The following is an 18,881-nucleotide window of genomic DNA, read 5'->3' as shown; positions in this document are numbered from 1 at the left end:
ACACTTCTCAATAGAAGACATTGACAAAGCCAGCAAACAAATGAAAAAAAAGTTCAACATCACTGATCATTAGAGAAATGCAAATCAAAATCACGATGATATACCATCTCATGCCAGTAAGAATGGCGTCTGTTAAAAAGTCAGGAAACAACAGATGCTGGCGAGGCTGTGGAGAAATAGGAATGCTTTTACACTGTTAGTGGGAATGTAAATTAGTTCAACCATTTTGAAAGACAGTATGGTGATTCCTCAAGGTTCTAGAACCAGAAATATCTTTTGACCCAGCAATCCTATTACTGAGTATATACTCAAAGGAATGTAAATCATTCTTCTCTAAACACACATGCACACATATGTTTATTGCAGCACTATTTACAATAGCAAATTCATGGAACCAACCCAAATGCCCATCAGTGATAGACTGCATAAAGAAAATGTGGTACATGTTCACCATGGAATACTACACAGCCATTAAAAGGAATGAGATCATGTCCTTTGCAGGGACATGGATGAAGCTGGAAGCCATCATCCTCAGCAAAGTAGCACGGGAACAGAAAACCAAACACCACATGTTCTCACTCATAAGTGGGAGTTGAACAATGAGAACACATGGACACAGTGAGAGGAACAACACACATCAGGGCCTGTTGGGGGCTGGGGGCTAGGGGAAAGAATTTAGAGCATGGATCAATAGGTGCAGCAAACCACCATGACACACGTATACCTCTGTAACAAACTTGCATGTTTTGCACGTGTATCCAGAACTTAAAGTAAATTTTTTTGAAAAAGAAAAAAAATTGTGACAAATTATAGAACAATGACGTGCAATAGAAATATATTAATTAATTTAAAATACTATAATTTTACATTAACTGTCCAGTATTATTTTCCTGTCTTTTTATGATTTCTAGCTCAATTTCTCAAAGGCCTTATGAGTTTACAGGTTTAAGTTAAGAATTACCCATTTGTCCATTAAATCTTTGAAAGCTGTATTGTTCAGGTTTCAGTTGAAATAATGTTACATAAAAATAATCCAATACTTACTTGTTTGCCACAATGAGCATTAATTCCTTCTCGTGGATGTGCAAGTAGGCTATAGTTCTTTTAGGCTTGGCTGAGATCAGCTGCAGTCATCTCCTGGATGACATTTGGGTTCAAAACTGCTTCACATGTCTACCTATAATTTTTATTACTTAACCTGCTGCACTTGCTATTATCTCTTATACAATATTAAATAGAAGTGGTGATAGCAAGTTATTCTTGTGTGGTTCACTGTCTCAGAGGGATTAAATTCCATTTTTTACCATTAAGTATAACATATTTTGTGGGAACTCTATCAGTATAAGCAAGTTCCTTTCCTCCATAGTTTGCTAAGAGTTTGTATTACAGATGCTGAAATAGATGAAGAGTTTTATGGTGTATGTTGAAATGGTTTCATGATTTGTTTTCTGCTGATAATACAGTGAGTTGTATTATGTAGTATTATTTCTTGATGTTGGACCAAACTAGCACTCATGGAATAACTCAAATGTTCATATTTTAAATATATTATAAAATTCAATTTACTATTATTTGAAGTAGAATTTGTGTTAATAATGGGAGATTAGTGTGAAATTTTTGCTTCTTTTCACATTATTGTCAGCTTTTGACATCAAATTCATGCTGGCCACATAAAATGGGTTGGGAAGTGTTGTCTTTTTTTAATGTGTGTATAATATGTTTTTTAAAATGTGTGTATATGTATGTGTATTCTGAAGTTTTAGAAGGTTTACACTATTTAATTTTAAAAACTTCGGAAGAACTTAAAAGGCAGCCATCTGGGCCTTATGCTCTATTTGTAAAAACATTTTATGTGCGATTTTGATTTATTTAATAAAATAGGGTTAGATTTTCTTCCTAAGCCAGTTTTCTGTAGTAAAGTGAATTAGTCCAATTTATTGGCTACTTTTCCTGAAAGATTACTTTTATTATTGTTTTCATGTCTTTAGAATCTGCAGGGATTTCTCTTGTGAAAAAATTCTTGATACTCATCATCTGTGATTTCTTCTTTTTATTAGCCTTGCTGTGGATTTATCAATTGTATTGGTCTTCTCAAAGACCAAGCATTTGTTACTACTTTCCCAATTGTACATTTATCTTTTTTATTAATAGCTTCAGTCATTTTCCTGTTTCAATTTATGAATTTTCTTTGAAAATTCAAAAAATTTTGCTGTTATTGAGGAACTTTTTGAAATGGATTCTTATATTAATTTCTACACTTTATTTATTTTATGCATTTTAACTTCTATATTTCTAAGCACTGATTTAGCTGTGTAGCTCAAAGTTTTTCTATTTTTATGTAACATTTCAATTATCATTCAATTAATATATTTTCTAATGCCTTTTTGTTATCTTCTTAAGCTATCGTGTTATTTAAAAGTATATGGCTTAAGTTTAATTAGATCCTATTTGTCAATATTTGCTTTTGTTGCTGGATTAGCCAGGGTTCTCTAGAGGGACATAACTAATAGGATAGATGTATATATAAAGGGGAGTTTATTAAGGAGTATTAACTCAAAGGATCACAAGGTGAGGTCTCACAATAGGTCATCTGCAAGCTGAGGAGCAAGAAAGCCAGTATGAGTCTCAAAACCTCAAAAGTAGGAAAGCCAACAGTGCAGCCATCAGTCTGTGGTTGAAGATCCAAGAGTCCCAAAGCTGAAGAATTTGGAGTCCAATGTTCAGGGCAGGGAGCATCCAGCACAGGAGAAAGAGGTGGGTGGAAGACTAAGTCAGTTTAGTCTCTTCATGTTCTTCTGTCTGCCTTTTATTCTGGCTGCACTGGCAGCTGATTAAGTGGTGCCCACCCAGATTGAGGGTGGGTCTGCCTTTCTCACTTCACTGACTCAAACATTAATCTCCTTTGGCAACACCCTCAGAGACACACCCAGGAACAATACTTTGTATCCTTCAATCCAATCAAGTTGACACTCAATATTAACCATCACAAGTCCACCCCTTGTTAACTTGAAACCATACACATCTCCTGAAATCATATATAAACTTCAAATAAAGACAATATTTAGGTCATAATTGTGCCTAACATAATACAGCTATCCTTTATATAACCAGAAATGCACCAGTCCCCAACTCCAATGCTATTACATAAAGTTAACAACACTTAAATGTTGATATAAAGTCAATAAATCTTATGTCACATGATAAAGGAAAAATAAAGGGAATAAGATGAAGATATTTTCTTAGTACAAGTGTATATATGCACAAACATGTTCTTAACAAAATAAGGAGGAAATACTCCTGACAATTACAATCCTCAGTTCTGCAACTGGTCACCTGATAATAGCTACCCATTCTGTATTCCCTTTGCCTTCAGCAAACACCTCAGCAAATCATGGTTTTTTACCTGGTAGAGTGACCCAAACCTTCATTCCTGAAGGGTCTAGGCCATTTGTAGTCCTGCCTGGATTGGGCTGTCGTAGTTTCCCATTGACCTTAGTCACAGGGCATGGTAATAATAAGAGACGCCCTAAGGGAACCCCTGTATTCCAAACATACTCTTCCTTACCTCCGTTGTGGAGTAGTAGACTGATTGCATCTTGATATTCTGGGTCAGTTACCCCAGTCAACACTGTAACTCCCTTCTTACCCTGTTGACTTAGAGGTAAAAGGAGCCCAAAATGGCCAGGTGACAATTTTAACTCCCAGTTTATGGAACCATTTTGTCTCCTGGTGGCAGTGTTCTTCCTTCTGGAGCTGAGACCTCTAGGCCAGCAGAACATAATGTCACAGGAACAGGAAGCAAAAGTTTTGCTAGTGGGTCATTAGGGGTGATGGTAAGTGGTGCCACTTCCACTTCCACCCCTTGATTCCTGAACACATGAATCCTGGCTATGGGAGAAACAGTACCATATATTGGATGCTGATTCAGAGCATACACAGACTTCTGGAGAACTTTTCCCCGGCCCTGCAAAGTATTGTCACCTAGTTGGCATTGTAATTGAGACTTCAAAAGGCCATTCCACCATTCTATCAATCCAGCTGCTTCAGGATGATGGGGAACATGGTAAGACCAGTGAATTCCATCAGCATGAGCCCATTGCTACACTTCTTTAGCCATAAAGTGAGTGCCTTGGTCAGAGGCAAAGCTATGTGGAATACCATGACAACAGATAAGGCATTCCATGAGTCCATGGCTGGTAGTCTTGGCAGAAGCATTGCATGCAGGATAGGCAAACACATATCCAGAGTAAGTGTCTATGCCGGTGAGGACAAACCACTGCCCTTTCCATGATGGAAGAGGTCCAATATAATCAACCTGTCACCAGGTAGCTGGCTGATTACCCTGAGGAATGGTGCCATACTGAGGGCTCAGTGTTGGTCTCTGCTGCTGGCAAATTGGGCACTCAGCAGTGGCCTTAGCCAGGTAAGCCTTGGTGAGTGGAAGTTCATGTTGCTAAGCCCAAGTGTAACCTCCATCCCTGCCACCATGGCCTCTTTGTTCATTTGCCCATTGGGCAATGACAGGGATGGCTGGGGAAAGAGGCTGAATGGTGTCCAAGAACAGGTCATCCTATCCAATTATTAAAATTCTCTGCTGAGTACTCACATGGGATACAAATATCTTCACAGTTTTTGACCACTCTGAGAGGTCCATCCACATATCTCTTCCCCAGATTTCTTTGTCACCAATTTTCCAATCATGCTTCTTTCAAGTCCCTGACCATTTGGCCAAACCATTGATTATAGCTCATGAATCAGTATATAATTGCACATCTGGCAATTTCTCCTTCCAAAAAAAGTGCACAACAAGGTGCACTGCTTGAAGGTCTACCCACTGGGAAGATTATTCTTCACCACTGTCCTTCAGGGATGTCCTAGAAAGGGGCTGTAGTTCTGCAGCTGTCCGGTTTTGGATGGTGCCTTCATATCATGCAAAGACATCTGTAAACCAGGCCCTTGTCTTCTTTTCCTCTGTCAACGGATCATAGGGAATGCCTCATGAGGCCATCGGTGCAGGCTGGGGAAGAGAAGGCAGGATGGCAGGAGTGGGGACCATGGGCATTTGAGTCACTTACTCATGTAACTTACTTGTGCCCTCAGGACCTGCTGGAGCCCAATCATATATAAACCACTTCCATTTGATGATGAAATGCTGGTGTGCACATCACACTTTATGGCCAGATATGTCAGAAAGCACCCAGTTCACAGTAGGCAGTTCAGGTCACATGGTGACTTGATGACCCATAGATAAATGTTCAGTTTCCACCAGAGCCCGATAACAGGCCGAGAGCTGTTTCTTAAAAGGAGAGTAGTTGTCTGCAGAAGATGGCAGGGCATTGATTCAAAATCCTAGAGACCTCCACTGTGATTCACCTATGGGGGCCTGTCAAAGGCTCCAAACAACATCTCTATCTGTCACTGACACCTCAAGCAACATTGGATCTGTTGGGTCATATGGCCCAAGTGGCAGACCAGCTTGCACAGCAGCCTGGACCTGTTGCAGAGCCTTCTTCTGTTCTGGACCCCACTCAAAACTGGCAGCCTTTCAAGTCACTTGATAAATGGACCTGAGTAAAACAGTTGCAGTGGCTTTTGGTGTTATCATCATGAAATTCTTGCCAGTTCCTATGTCCAGAATGGTGTTGCCTAGGTTGTCTCCCAGGGTTCTTTTAGTTTTTGCGTTTTACATCTAAATCTTCAATCCACCTTGAGTTGATGTTTATATTAATATATGATTTGAGGAACGAGGTCCAGTTTCAACTCCTGCATATGATTAGCCAGTTGTCCCAGCACCATTTATTGAGTAGGGAGACCTGTTTCCATTGCTTGTTTTTGTCAGCATCATCAAAGATCAGATGGTTGTAATTGTGTCACCTTATTTCTGGGCTCTCTATTCTGTCCCATTGGTCTATATGTCTTTGTACCAGTACTATGCTGTTTTTGTTACTGTAGCCATTTAGTATAGTTGAAGTCAGTTAACATGATACCTCTAGCTTTGTTCTTTTTGCTTAGGATTGCCTTGGTTACTTGGGCTCCTTTTTGGTTCCATATAAATTTTAAAATAGTCTTTTTCTAGTTCTGAGAAGAATGTCATTGGTAGTTTGATAGGAATAGCATTGAATTTATAAATTGCTTTGGGCAGTATGGCTGTTTTAATGATATTGATTTTTTCTATTCATAAGCATGGAATGTTTTTATTAAAACAATTAAAAGTAATGGCAAAACCACAATTACTTTTACAGAAACCTAATATATTTGTTTGCATCATCTTTGATTTATTTGAGCAGTGTTTTTAATTCTCATTGTAGAGATTTTTACCCCCTTGGTTAGCTGTATTACTAGGTATTTTATTCTTTTTGTGGCAGTTGTGATTGGGATTGCATTTCTAATTTGGCTCTTGGGTTGGCTGTTTTTGGTATATAGAAATGCTAGTAACTTTATACCTTGACTTTGTATCCTAAAACTTTGTTGAAGTTGTTTATCACCTAAAGGAGCTGTTGGGCTGAGGCTATGGGGTTTTCTAGATATAAAGTCATGTCATCTGAAAACAAAAATAGTTTGACTTCCTCTCTTCCTATTTGGATGCCCTTTATTTCTTTCTCTTGCCTGATTGCTCTGGCCAGGACTTCTGATAATATGCTGAATAGGAGTAGTGAGAGATGACACCTTTGTCTTGTGCTGGATTTCAGTGCTAATTCTTCCAGGTTTGCCCATTCAATATGATGTTGGCTGTGGGTTTGTCATTTTGAGGTATGTTCCTACAGTACCTAGTTTATTGAGAGTTTTTAACATAAATGGATGTTGAATTTTATCAAAAGCCTTTTCTGCATCTATTGAGATAATGATGTGGTTTTTGTCTTTAGTTCTGTTTATTTGATGAATTATGTTTATTGATTTTCATATGTTGAACTAACCTTGCTTAAACAATTTATAGAGTGGGAAAAAAACACTTACAAGCTATGCATCTGACAAAGGTCTAATATCCAGCATCTATATGAAATGCAAACAAATTTACAAGAAAAAAAAACCCAATTAAAAAATGGGCAAAGGACATGAACAGACACTTTTCAAAAGAAGACATACATGAGGCCAACAAGCATATTAAAAAAAGCTCAACATCAGTGATCATCAGAGAAATGTAAGTCAAAACCACAATGAGATACCATCTCACACCAGTCAGAATGGCTACTACTAAACTGTCAAAAAATAACAGACATTCTTACACATTCTGGGTGGGAATGGAAATTTGTTCAACCATTATGGAAAGCAGTGTGGTAACTCCTCAAAGAGCTGAAAACAGAAATGCTATTTTACTCAGCAATCTCGTTACTAGGTATATATCCAAAGGAATATAAGTCATCTTGCTATAAAGACACATGCACATGTTTATTGCAGCACTAATCACAATAGCACAGATATGGAATCAACCTAAATAGCCATCAGTGGAAGGTTGGATAAAGAAAATGTGGTATATATACACCATGGAATACTATGCAGCCATAAAAGAGAATGAGAGCATGTCCTCTGCAGAAACATGGATAAAGCTGAAAACCATTACCCTTAGCAAACTAATGCAGAAATAGAAAACCAAATACCACATGTTCTCATTTATAAGTGGGAGCTTAATGATGAAAATACATGGACACAAAGAGGGGAAGGACAGAAAACTGTGGCCTACTTGAGGGCAGAGGGTGAAAGGTGGGAGAACATTAGGAAAGATAAATATTGTGTATTAGGCTTAGTACCTGGGTGGTGAAGCAATCTGTACAAAAAACCCTCATGACCTAAGTTTACTTATATAACAAACCTGCACATGTACCCTGGACCTAAAATAATAGTTTAGAAAAAGAATAATTATCTGGCTTCTATGATCATACCACTGTACTCAAGCCTGGAAAATAGATCAAGACTTTGTCTCTAAAAAAACAGCCACATAAAAAAAATCCATACATCTGAGGTTTTTCTGGTTACACACACACACACACACACACACCTTGAGGTTTTTCTGAAGATATATCTAGATATCTATATCTATATCTATCTATCTATCTATATGCATATGTGTGTGTGTGTATATATATATATATATATGTACTTTTTTTTTTTTTTTTTTTTTTACAAATTTTTAGTTCAATTCTACTTTGGTCAGAAAGCAACATCGAGCATTTTCTTATGTTTAAGTACCTGGTTATATTTGGTAAATATTCTGTGTGCACGTGAAAAGAATATGTACTCTGCCTTTGTTGGGTGCAATATTCCATATGTGTCAACTGAATTGAGTTTTATCAACACATTTTTTCTTTTTATTAAATACTAAATGATACGTGTGAAAATCTTTCCCTATGATTTTGAATTTCCCTATATCTCTTTTTACTACTGAAATTAGGTTATTAGGTACATAAAGATTATAATACCTTTCTGGATAAAGCAACCTTTCATTATTCACTTTTATACTTAATAATGAATATTCTTGTCATACCTAATAAGGTTTTTATGTTAAAGTGTCCTGTGACTAATATTAGTACAGCAATATCAGCTTTTATTTGATTAGTTTTTTCATCCAATATGTTTTTCATTATATTATCTTCCACTTTTCTGTGTTCTTAAATTTATGCAATATAGTTTTAAAATCTAATTTGAGAATTTAATCTACTTACATATGATTACAGATATATTTGAATTTAAATCTGTCGTCATACTATTTTTCATTGCACCATCTTTCCTTTTTTTCCCCCTCTTGTTTTCTTTTAGGATTAATAAATTATTAATCCATTTCTGTATTTCTACACTGTTGACTTTGTAGTTATAAATTTTAAAATTATTTTCACAATGGTTACCCAAGGTATTATAGCATGAATCCTTAACTAATTAAAGCTTAAAATAAATTGAACATTTACATCTTTTTTGTCAAAGCAAGAAACTTAGAATACTTAAGTCCATTTATCTGTCTACTAAAGTGCTTTGGGGCATATGTTCTAGTCATACACCAATGTTATATTATATTATATTAAATTAAATAATATCATAGTGTAATACAGTCAATATTTATGTTTAACCACATATATACCATTTTCTTTGTTCATCATTTATTTTTAAATTTCCATTGGACATCATTACCCTTTTGCCAAAAGAATTTACTTTGTTCCTTTATTTAGTAAGTCTTCTAGTTAGGAGGGTTCAGCAGGGAATAAATTCTTCCAGTGTTCCTTTTTGCTGTCAATATCTTTGTTGTACATTAATTTTTGTAGAATATTATCACTGCATATAGAATTCTAGTTTGGCAGTGTTTTTCTTCTGGCACTTAGAAGAAATGGCTTTTTATTTTTCTGGCATCCGTCATTTTTGTTGGAAAGTAAACGATGAGTTGATTGTTGTTCTTTGAAGTTTATATGTCTGTATTTTTTTCTCACTGGCTGCTTACAATAAAACTATATTTAGTTTTCAGCAGGTTGGCTCTTTGCCTCGTTTTGGTTTTCTTTGTACTTTGTTGTTGTTGTTGTTAGGTTGGTGCAAATGTAATTGTGTTTTTGCCATTGAAAGTAATGGCAAAAGTTGCAATTACATTTGCACCAACCTAATACAATTCACTGAGCTATGTAAAATTCTAAATGTCTGTTTTTTTCCATCAATTTTGGAAAATTCTTGGACAGTATATTTTCATGTATTGTTTTTAACCCATTATTTTTTTTTCTATCTTTTTGAAACTTCTACAAGTCTTCTCAATTTTCTGCCTGTAACCCACATGTCTTTTTCTGTCTTGTCTTTATTGGTCATACCTTGCTATCTCTGTACTTCAGTCTGAATATATTCTATTGAATTATCATCAATTCACTAATGCTTTTATCTGCTGAATTTCATCTGTTTTTAATCTGATATACTACATTGTCATTTTCATTTGTAGTAATTTTAGGTTTTAAAATTTATATTTGCTATTCTTTATCAGTATGAGTCCTTTGATACAATTTCCCACTTGTAATTTATTCTAATATATTAATCAGAATTAGTTTAAAGTGCCAATTTGAAACTCTAATATTTAGATGACCTGAAGTTTGTTTCTGTGATGTCTCAACCTCTCCTCCCCCATGATATTTTATCACATGTTTCTAACAACGGGTATGTGGGTGATATTTTATGAAGTGCCATCATTTGCTTATAGGCATTTTAGTGAGCTTTATATGTCATTTGAGATATGTTTTTGATGGATACTCTCTTAGTCTGTTTTCTACTGCTACAACAGAATATCTGAAACTGGGTAATTTTTAAAGAAAATAAATTTTTTCTCATACTTCTAGAGCCTGGGAAGTTCAATATCAAGGTATTGTCATCTGGAAAGGGCTATCATGCAGTGTCATACAATGGTAGAAAGTGGAGGAGCAAGAGAGCATAAAAGAGAAAGGGATTATGAAAAAGCAAGAGAGAAAGAGGGGGTCAAACTCATTTTTATAACAAATCCACTTTTGTGATAATTAACCTGCTCCAATAGCAATGACATTAACCCATTGTATTAGAGTTCTCTAGAGGGACAGAAATAATAGGATATTATATATATCCTATTATTAATAAACATCTATATATACATGTAGAGTTTATTAAAAATAGGATATATATATATCCTATTATATATATGTAAAGGGGAGTTTATTAAGTATTAACTCACATGATCATAAGGTCCCACAATAAGCCATCTGCAAGCTGGGAAGCAAGGAGAGCAAGTCTGAGTCCCAAAACTGAAGAACTTTGGAGTCTGATGTTTGATGGCAGGATGCATCCAGCATGGGAGAAAGATGTAGGCTGGGAGGCTAGGCCAGTCTAGCCTTTTCACATTTTTCTGCCTGCTTTATATTCCAGCTCTGCTGGCAGCTGATTAGATGATGCCCACCCAGATTAAGAGTGGGTCTGTCTTTCCCAGCCCACTGACTCAAATGTTAATCTCCTTTGGCAACACCCTCACAGACACACCCAAGATCAATACTTTGCATCTTTCAATCCAATGAAGTTGACACTAAGTATTAACTATCATACCCATTTATAAGGGTAGAGCATTCATGACCTAATCACCTTTTATTAGGTATCACTTTCCAACACAAGAACTTTGGGAGACACATTCAAACTATAGCATTCTTTCCCTGGTCACCCAAATTTATGTTCTTTGTATTTATTTAAATGCAAATGACGTTTAATCCATCTCAATAATTCCAAAAGTCTTACATCATTCCAGCATCAACCAAAAGTTCAAAGTTCAGATTTATCCAATGAGACACATGTTAGATTGGAGGCATGATTCATCCTGAGGCAAATTCCTCTTCTGCTGTGAGCCTGTGAAATTAACAAGTTAATACTTCTCAAATACAATGGTGTGACAAGCATAGAATAGACATTCCCATTCCAAAGGGAGAAATAGGCAAAACAAAAGGAGTCACAGGTCCAAAGTAAGTCCAAATCCTGATAAGGTGCACAACACTAAAGCCTGAAAGCTGGAAAGTCATCTTTGTTGATTCCCTATCACGCATCCTGCTCACATTTTAATGAGTTTGAGAGTCCCAAGGCCTCAGGAAGTTCTACCGCCACGGCTATGCTGGACTCAGTCCACACAATAGCTCTCATGAGTTGAAATCCCAGGCCTGCAGCTCTCCCAGGATGATGCTGCAAGTTAGTAGCTCTACAGTTTTGGGGTCTAGAGAGTGGCCCCACTCCCACAGCTCCATGAGGCATTGCCCTAATTGGGCCTGTATGTGGTGGCTCCAGGCCCCACAATTTTGCTTGTCATTGCCCTAATCAGGGCGTTCTGCAGTGGCTCTGCCCCTGTAACAAGTCTTTACCTGGTATCCCAAGCTGTTCATGACATCCTTTGAAATATAGCTGGAGGTCTGGCAGCCAAGATGGCCAAATAGGAACAGCTCTGGTCTACAGCTCCCAGCGTGAGTGATGCAGAAGATGGGTGATTTCTGCATTTCCATCTGAGGTACCGGGTTCATCTCACTAGGGAGTGCCAGACAGTGGGCGCAGGACAGTGGGTGCAGCACACAGTGCATGAGCTGAAGCAGGGCAAGGCATTGCCTCACTCGGGAAGTGCAAGGGGTCAGGGAGTTCCCTTTCCTAGTCACAGAAAGGGGTGACTGATGGCACCTGGAAAATCAGGTCACTCCCACCCTAATACTGCGCTTTTCCGGCAGGCTTAAAAAACGGCGCAACAGGAGAATATATCCCGCACCTGACTCGGAGGGTCCTATGCCCATGGAGTCTCGCTGATTACTAGCACAGCAGTCAGAGATCAAACTGCAAGGCGGCAGCAAGGCTAGGGGAGGGGTGCCCACCATTGCCCAGGCTTGCTTAGGTAAATAAAGCAGCCAGAAAGCTCGAACTTGGTGGAGCCCACCACAGCTCAAGGAGGCCTGCTTGCCTCTGTAGGCTCCACCTCTGGGGGCAGGGCACAGACAAACAAAAAGACAGCAGTAACCTCTGCAGACTTAAATGTCCCTGTCTGACAGCTTTGAAGAGGGCAGTGGTTCTCCCAGCATGCAGCTGGAGATCTGGAGGCAGCAGACTGCCTCCTCAAGTGGGTCCCTGACCCCGACCCCTAAGCAGCCTAACTGGGAGGCACCCCCCAGTAGGGGCAGACTGATACCTCACAAGGATGGGTACTCCTCTGAGACAAAACTTCCAGGGGAACGATCAGACAGCAGCATTTGTGGTTCATGAAAATCCACTGTTCTGCAGCCACCGCTGCTGATACCCAGGCAAACAGAGTCTGGAGTGGACCTCTAGCAAACTTCAACAGACCTGCAGCTGAGGGTCCTGTCTGTTAGAAGGAAAACTAACAAACAGAAAGGACATCCACACCAAAAACCCATCTCTACATCACCATCATCAAAGACCAAAAGTAGATAAAACCACAAAGATGGGGAAAAAACAGAGCAGAAAAACTGGAAACTCTAAAAAGTAGAGCACCTCTCCTCCTCCAAAGGAATGCAGTTCCTCACCAGCAATGGAACAAAGCTGGACGGAGAATGACTTTGACGAGTTGAGAGAAGAAGGCTTCAGATGATCAAACTACTCCAAGCTACAGGAGGAAATTCAAACCAAAGGCAAAGAAGTTGAAAACTTTGAAAAAAATTTATACGAATGTATAACTAGAATAACCAATACAGAGAAGTGCTTAAAGGAGCTGATGCAGCTGAAAGCCAAGGCTTGAGAACAATGTGAAGAATGCAGAAGCCTCAGGAGCTGATGCAATCAACTGGAAGAAAGGGTATCAGTGATGGAAGATGAAATGAATGAAATGAAGCGAGAAGGGAAGTTTAGAGAAAAAAGAATAAAAAGAAACAAACAAAGCCTCCAAGAAATATGGGACTATATGAAAAGACCAAATCTACATCTGAATGCTGTACCTGAAAGTGACGGGGAGAATGGAACCAAGTTGGAAAACACTCTGCAGGATATTATCCAGGAGAACTTCCCCAATCTAGCAAGACAGGCCAATGTTCAGATTCAGGAAATACAGAGAACGCCACAAAGATACTCCTCGAGAAGAGCAACTCCAAGACACATAATTATCAGATTCACCAAAGTTGAAATGAAGGAAAAAATGTTAAGGGCAGCCAGAGAGAAAGGTCGGGTTACCCACAAAGGGAAGCCCATCAGACTAACAGCGGATCTCTCGGCAGAAACTCTACAAGCCAGAAGAGAGTGGGGGCCAATATTCAACATTCTTAAAGAAAAGAATTTTCAACCCAGAATTTCATATCCAGCCAAACTAAGCTTCATAAGTGAAGGAGAAATAAAATACTTTACAGACAAGCAAATGCTGAGAGATTTTGTCACCACCAGGCCTGCCCTAAAAGAGCTCCTGAAGGAAGCGCTAAACATGGAAAGGCACAACCGGTACCAGCCACTGCAAAATCATGCCAGATTGTAAAGACCATCAAGGCTAGGAAGAAACTGCATCAACTAATGAGCAAAATAACCAGCTAACATCATAATGACAGGATGAAATTCACACATAACAATATTAACTTTAAATGTAAATGGACTAAATGCTCCAATTAAAAGACACAGACTGGCAAATTGGATAAAGACTCAAGACCCATCAGTGTGCTGTATTCAGGAAACCCATCTCACGTGCAGAGACACATATAGGCTCAAAATAAAAGGATGGAGGAAGATCTACCAAGCAAATGGAAAACAAAAAAAGGCAGGGGTTGCAATCCTAGTCTCTGATAAAACAGACTTTAAACCAACAAAGATCAAAAGAGACAAAGAAGGCCAGTACATAATGGTAAAGGGATCAATTCAACAAGAAGAGCTAACTATCCAAAATATATATGCACCCAATACAGGAGCACCCAGATTCATAAAGCAAGTCCTGAGTGACCTACAAAGAGACTTAGACTCCCACACAATAATAATGGGAGACTTTAACATCCCACTGTCAACATTAGACAGATCAACGAGACAGGAAGTTAACAAGGATACCCAGGAATTGAACTCAGCTCTGCACCAAGCGGACCTAATAGACATCTACAGAACTCTCCACCCCAAATCAACAGAATATACATTTTTTTCAGCACCACACCACACCTATTTCAAAATTGACCACATAGTTGGAAGTAAAGCTCTCCTCAGCAAATGTAAAAGAACAGAGATTATAACAAACTGTCTCTCAGACCACAGTGCAATCAAACTAGAACTCAGGATTAAGAAACACACTCAAAACTGCTCAACTACATGGAAACTGAACAACCTGCTCCTGAATGACTACTGGGTACATAACGAAATGAAGGCAGAAATAAAGATGTTCTTTGAAACCAACGAGAACAAAGACACAACATACCAGAATCTCTGGGACACATTCAAAGCAGTGTGTAGAGGGAAATTTATAGCACTAAATGCCCACAAGAGAAACAGGAAAGATCCAAAATTGACACCCTAACATGACAATTAAAAGAACTAGAAAAGCAAGAGCAAACACATTCAAAAGCTAGCAGAAGGCAAGAAATAACTACAATCAGAGCAGAACTGAAGGAAATAGAGACACAAAAAACCCTTCAAAAAATAAATGAATCCAGGAGCTGGTTTTTTGAAAGGATCAACAAAATTGATAGACCACTAGCAAGACTAATAAAGAAGAAAAGAGAGAAGAATCAAATAGACGCAATAAAAAATGATAAAGGGGATATCACCAACGATCCCACAGAAATACAAACTACCATCAGAGAATATTACAAACACCTCTATGCAAATAAACTAGAAAATCTAGAAGAAATGGATAAATTCCTCGACACATACACCCTCCTAAGACTAAACCAGGAAGAAGTTGAATCTCTGAATAGACCAATAACAGGCTTTGAAATTGTGGCAATAATCAATAGCTTACCAACCAAAAAGAGTCCAGGACCAGATGGATTCACAGCCAAATTCTACCAGAGGTACAAGGAGGAACTGGTACCATTCCTTCTGAAACTATTCCAATCAATAGAAAAAGAGGGAATCCTCCCTAACTCATTTTATGAGGCCAGCATCATCCTGATACCAAAGCCGGGCAGAGACACAACCAAAAAAGAGAATTTTAGACCAATATCCTTGATGAACATTGATGCAAAAATCCTCAATAAAATACTGGCAAACTGAATCCAGCAGCACATCGAAAAGCTTATCCACCATGATCAAGTGGGCTTCATCCCTGGGATGCAAGGCTGTTTCAGTATATGCAAATCAATAAATGTAATTCAGCATGTAAACAGAACCAAAGACAAAAACCACATGATTATCTCAATAGATGCAGAAAAGGCCTTTGACAAAATTCAACAACCCTTCATGCTAAAAACTCTCAATAAATTAGGTATTGATGGGATGTATCTCAAAATAAGAGCTATCTATGACAAACCCACAGCCAATATCATACTGAATGGGCAAAAACTGGAAGCATTCCCTTTGAAAACTGGCACAAGACAGGGATGCCCTCTCTCACCACTCCTATTCAACAAAGAGTTGGAAGTTCTGGCCAGGGCAATTAGGCAGGAGAAGGAAATAAAATGTATTCAATTAGGAAAAGAGGAAGTCAAATTGTCCCTGTTTGCAGACGACATGATTGTATATCTAGAAAACCCCATTGTTTCAGCCCAAAATCTCCTTAAGCTGATAAGCAACTTCAGCAAAGTCTCAGGATACAAAATCAATGTACAAAAATCACAAGCATTCTTATACATCAATAACAGACAAACAGAGAGCCAAATCATGAGTGAACTCCCATTCACAATTGCTTCAAAGAGAATAAAACACCTAGGAATCCAACTTACAAAGGACATGAAGGACTTCTTCAAGGAGAACTACAAACCACTGCTCAATGAAATAAAAGAGGATACAAACAAATGGAAGAACATTCCATGCTCATGGGTATGAAGAATCAATATCGTGAAAATGGCCGTACTGCCCAAGGTAATTTATAGATTCAATGCCATCCCCATCAAGCTACCAATGACTTTCTTCACAGAATTGTAAAAAACTACTTTAAAGTTCATATGGAACCAAAAAAGAGCCCGTAACACCAAGTCAATCCTAAGCCAAAAGAACAAAGCTGGAGGCATCACGCTACCTGATTTCAAACTATACTACAAGGCTACAGTAACTGAAACAGCAGGCTACTGGTACCAAAACAGAGATATAGACCAATGGAACAGAACAGAGCCCTCAGAAATAATGCTGCATATCTACAACTATCTGATCTTTGACAAACCTGAGAAAAACAAGCAATGGGGAAAGAATTCCCTATTTAAGAAATGGTGTTGGGAAAACTGGCTAGCCACATGTAGAAAGCTGAAACTGGATCCCTTCCTTACGCCTTATACAAAAATTAACTCAAGATGGATTAAAGACTTAAACGTTAGACCTAAAACCATAAAAACCCTAGAAGAAAACCTAGGCATTACCATTCAGGACATAGGCATGGGCAAGGACTTCATGTCTAAAACACCAAAAGCAATGGCAAAAAAAGCCAAAATTGACAAATGGGATGTAATTAAACTAAAGTGTTTCTGCACAGCAAAAGAAACTACCATCAGAGTGAACAGGCAACCTACAAAATGGGAGAAAATTTTCGCAACCTACTCATCTGACAAAGGGCTAATATCCAGAATCTACAATGAACTCAAACAAATTTACAAGAAAAAAACAAACAACCCCATCAAAAAGTGGGCGAAGGACATGAACAGACACTTCTCAAAAGAAGACATTTGTGCAGTCAAAAAACACATGAAAAAATGCTCACCATCACTGGCCATCAGAGAAATGCAAATCAAAACCACAATGAGATACCATCTTATACCAGTTAGAATGGCAATCATTAAAAAGTCAGGAAACAACAGGTGCTGGAGAGGATGTGGAGAAATAGGAACACTTTTACACTGTTGGTGGGACTGTAAACTAGTTTAACCATTGTGGAAGTCAGTGTGGCGATTCCTCAGGGATCTAGAACTAGAAATACCATTTGACCCAGCCATCCCATTACTGGGTATATACCCAAATGACTGTAAATCATGCTGCTATAAAGACACATGCACATGTGTGTTTATTGTGGCTCTATTCACAATAGCAAAGACTTGGAACCAACCCAAGTGTCCAAGAATGATAGACTGGATTAAGAAAATGTGGCACATATACACCATGGAATACTATGCAGCCATAAAAAATGATGAGTTCATGTCCTTTGTAGGGACATGGATGAAATTGGAAATCATCATTCTCAGTAAACTATTGCAAGGACAAAAAACCAAACACCACATGTTCTCACTCATAGGTGGGAATTGAACAATGAGAACACATGGACACAGGAAGGGGAACATCACACTCTGGGGACTGTTGTGAGGTTGGGGGAGGGGGGAGGGATAGCATTAGGAGATATACCTAATGCTAAATGACGAGTTAATGGGTGCAGCACACCAACATGGCACATGTATACATATGTAACTAACCTGCACATTGTGCACATGTACCCTAAAACTTAAAGTATAATAATAATAATAAAATAAACAAAAGAAATATAGGTGAAAAAAGCGATGCCCCTGCAGCTCTTGCGTTCTGCATTCCTACAGAATTAGCACCACATGGAGACCTCTAATGTTTATAGCTTGTGCCTTCTGAAACAGTGGATTGAGCCGCACCTGGGCCCATTTGAGCCATGGCTGCGGTGGCTGAGAAGTCATGTACTGGAATGCAGGGAAGAGAGACCCAGGTTCTTCTGGGAAATGAGTCTGTGGAAGATTCTCTTGGTGGGGTCACCTGAATTCATTCTGCTGTTTTAGTGCTCTGGACCTACGATGGGAGAGCCAGTCTTGAAGATCTCTAAAATGCCTTTAAGTTTTTCTTCCACTGTCTTGATGAATAACAGCTAGCACTCTTTTATTCATGGTAATCTCTTCAGCAAATAGTCATTTGGCTCCACATGTTGTTTGCTCTCCTGAACACCTTATTTTTAATTGTTTACATGGCCAGGGTTCAAAATTTCCACATCTTTACACTCTATTTCCCTCTTAATTATAAATTCCATCTTTAATTCATTCTTTGGCTCTCACATGTCACTTATGTGGTCAGAAGTAGCCACTGAATAGCCTGAATGCCATGCTGTTTAGATATTTCTTCCAGAGATATTCTAGTTCATTACTCTTAATTTCTGCATTCCATAAAGCCATGGGACATGGACATCATTCCACCAAGTTCTTTGCTACTTCATAACAAAGATAGCTTTTATTCCGGTTTCCAATACCTTGTTTCTCATTCCTGCTTGAGACCTCACAGAATGGCCTTTACTGTCCTTATTTCTACCAGCATTTTGGTCATGACCACTTAAGTAATCGCTAAGAAGATTCAGACTTTCCATAGTTCTGAGG

General features: G+C 38.4%; 1 long non-coding RNA gene across 1 annotated transcript in view; it reads left to right on the top strand.

The window, feature by feature from the left end:
* Nucleotides 1-18,881, top strand: part of LOC134760205 (uncharacterized) — a 93,799-nt gene that overhangs the window by 57,121 nt on the left and 17,797 nt on the right. Inside the window, exon 2 of the long non-coding RNA XR_010137153.1 lies at nucleotides 2,586-2,754. This is a non-coding gene — a long non-coding RNA (uncharacterized LOC134760205). The remainder of the gene's footprint in view (nucleotides 1-2,585; nucleotides 2,755-18,881) is intronic.

Source organism: Pongo abelii, chromosome 16, assembly GCF_028885655.2.
Source record: "Pongo abelii isolate AG06213 chromosome 16, NHGRI_mPonAbe1-v2.0_pri, whole genome shotgun sequence".
Taxonomy (NCBI): domain Eukaryota; kingdom Metazoa; phylum Chordata; class Mammalia; order Primates; family Hominidae; genus Pongo; species Pongo abelii.
This window is presented reverse-complemented; position numbering and strand designations above follow the sequence as displayed.